The following is a 3,069-nucleotide window of genomic DNA, read 5'->3' on the forward strand; positions in this document are numbered from 1 at the left end:
AGTTCTTCCTCCTTACTTGACACCAGAAGCAAAGGATCTTATACGAAAGGTATGTTTATAGTTGACAAAGTCGTTGGTAGATCGGGAAGGGTTAGACTTAAACAACACAAAATATCCACAATCCGTTTCAGAAGAAATCCCTTTTGAGAGAACTGGTTAAATGAGCTTTCTTAACATATTTTATTTTATTTTGCTGCACATAATGATAACCATCAGCACTGACTTCTGTGAGACAATTGGTAATGAGGTAGTAAAAACATGCAAATAGTACAAGTTTGCAGGAGATGGGTTATTTTTCGGGAGATTCTTGCTTGCTTCCAGGAGTGTGAAAATCCATCCCGATTCCTGGAAGACTCCCTCAATTTCCGGGAGACTTGGAATGCCTGTGAAGTTAGAGCTAGTGGGGCATGGGTAATCATCATCATTGTTGTACGAAAGATATATTCATTTTTTTTCTGTGAGTGTTTATTACGTGTTCTTTGATCTTTTTTTCCCAGTTGCTAAGGCGACACCCTAATGCAAGACTTGGAAGTGGTCCAGAGGATGCAGAAAAGATTAAAAAGCATGCTTTCTTCAGGAATACAAACTGGGAGTCAGTTGTGCAACGAAAACTTGAACCCCCAATTAAACCTGCTCTTGTATGCACCTTTTTATTAATTAACACCTTAAAAATCATTTTTATTATTAGTGATGCTTTATCACAACCTAACATCATAATTAAATTTAGGCTCAAAATCTAGTTCAACTTTACTACCAAATTAAAAGTGAGTTTCACTCCAAAACAAGTTTGACCTTAAAAAGGCTGTAATGGTTGTAAGAATATATTTCACTTTCAATTTATTCAATATTTGATTGGCAGCTGAATTGGTTGCTGAATTACATCATTTTTACAATTAAAAATGCTTACACTAGAAAGACCAAACAATAAAAAAAACAATACAATTTAGTACACACCAAATACACTTTTGATTAAAATTATCAGGTACGAAGTTATTAATAATATTTAAATATAATTAAACAAAGTACTTATGAAAACATAAGTAAAAAAGGGAACATTAAAATTGGGGAAAAATGTAGGAGAGGGTATAAAAATACCACAAAAAACACAAAAAACCATAAACTTCAAAAATATTGCACAACAAACCAATCAAATTGAGAAAATTAGCTATATAACATATTGATAGTTTATAGAACATTAAACTTTATTTATTTAACAAATTGATAATTTAATAACATTAAACATTGTTAACAAGTTAAATATTTGTAATTTATTGCACAGGAATATTTGATAAGACTGTTCATTGTTGATTTGAAATTATCTAGTTTGAGTTTGAATTTTAGTAAACAAGGGCATAAAAATTTAGAAAAAGATAAACACTATAGTCCTAAATAATGAACAATAATAAACACTATAGTCCTGAATAATAAACAATAATAAACACTATAATCCTAAATAATGCGCAATCAAACAGACCTTGATTACAAGGAATACCAAGAAAAGTTACCTTATTTCCAGTAAAACAATTAACTGCAAAATTGCACAAAAGAAAGCAAAAATCAGGAAAGCTACCAGAAAATCAAAAACAAAGTAAAATCATTGCTACAATTGTTACTGTTTACATCAATAACAATCATTATATTTACAATTCATTAAAAATTATTACATTCAAATTAAGTATCAAAGCATTTAACATTAAAAAATTATTCAAAATAAATAAAATTGATTCAGTTATTTAATCAAAAAAACATCTTTATCGTTTATGTACTGGATTGAAAATAAAAATTCTAACCACCTAGTGAGCTCCCCAGTAGTTTAAATTCTATGTAATTTTTAATCAACAGACAGGGGAAGATGACGTAAGTCAATTTGACACAAAATTCACGCGTGAGATTCCTGTCGACAGTCCAGATGACTCGGCATTGAGTGAAAGTGCAAATAAGATTTTTCAGGTGAGTAACAAATTTGCCTTTTAGCCGGTTTTAAAATGCATTTTCGTTATTATGATCAACAATAAAATAGTATATTGTAAATTATATTATTTTCTCATTTTTGTTATTATTATTATTGTTACCATTATTATAATCATTGCTATTATTATTAGTGTCAACATTATCATTAATATTATCATTATTATTACTATTATTATTATTATCAGCCTTATTATTGTCATCATTATTATAATTATCGTATTATTATTATTATCCTCATCACTGTTATTTAATTATTATTATCATTATTGTTGGGATTATTATATAATTGTATATAACATACTTATGTATTATTTGAATGTTTGAGTGCATTGACACCATTGTGCTATTAACTTGCTAGAGTTTGTTTGAGTACAGTGTTTACATTGCATTCTGCTTTATTCTTTTGGGCTTTACATCCTGATTAACTTTAATACATAATATAAACATCGCTTGATTTAATCCCTATTCTGGAAATTGCCATTTCCATACTATAATGTATTCTGTAGCCAGAAACAATTCCTCACCTATACAGAGGTGAGTAGACATCAATACACAATATAAACATCGCTTGATTTAATCCCCATTCTTGAAATTGCCATTTTCATAATATAATAGTATTCAAAAACCGAAAGGTCCACTGATTAATCTCAGATAAGAAAGTATAATACATACTCCAAGTATTGAAATACACGCCATCGTGTTCGGATTCAATATTTCGACATTAATTATGTCATCATCAGGAATGATGATCATTCCTGATGATTACATAATTAATGTCGAAATATTGAATCCCAACACGATGGCGTGTATTTCAATACTTGGAGTATGTATTATACTTTCATAATAGTATTCTGTAGCCAGAAACAATTCCTCATCTATACAGAGGTGAGTAGACATCAATACACTGTATAAACATCGCTTGATTTAATCCCCATTCTGGAAATTGCCATTTCCATACTATAATGTATTCTGTAGCCAGAAACAATTCATCTATGCCGAGGTGAGTAGACATCAATACACAATATAAACATCGCTTGATTTAATCCCTATTCTGGAAATTGCCATTTCCATACTATAATGTATTCTGTAGCCAGAAAC

General features: G+C 29.6%; 1 long non-coding RNA gene across 1 annotated transcript; it reads left to right on the forward strand.

Annotated features, from left to right (window-relative positions):
- On the forward strand, window positions 1-1,996 carry LOC117124496. The gene is made up of 3 exons (XR_004447983.1): window positions 1-49; window positions 498-638; window positions 1,843-1,996. It is a non-coding gene; the product is annotated as an uncharacterized LOC117124496 (long non-coding RNA).
- The last annotated feature ends 1,073 nt before the right edge of the window (window positions 1,997-3,069 follow it).

This window comes from Anneissia japonica, unplaced genomic scaffold (genome assembly GCF_011630105.1).
Source record: "Anneissia japonica isolate Jap-2015-1 unplaced genomic scaffold, ASM1163010v1 scaffold234938_len3069_cov208, whole genome shotgun sequence".
NCBI classification, from domain to species: Eukaryota; Metazoa; Echinodermata; class Crinoidea; order Comatulida; family Comatulidae; genus Anneissia; species Anneissia japonica.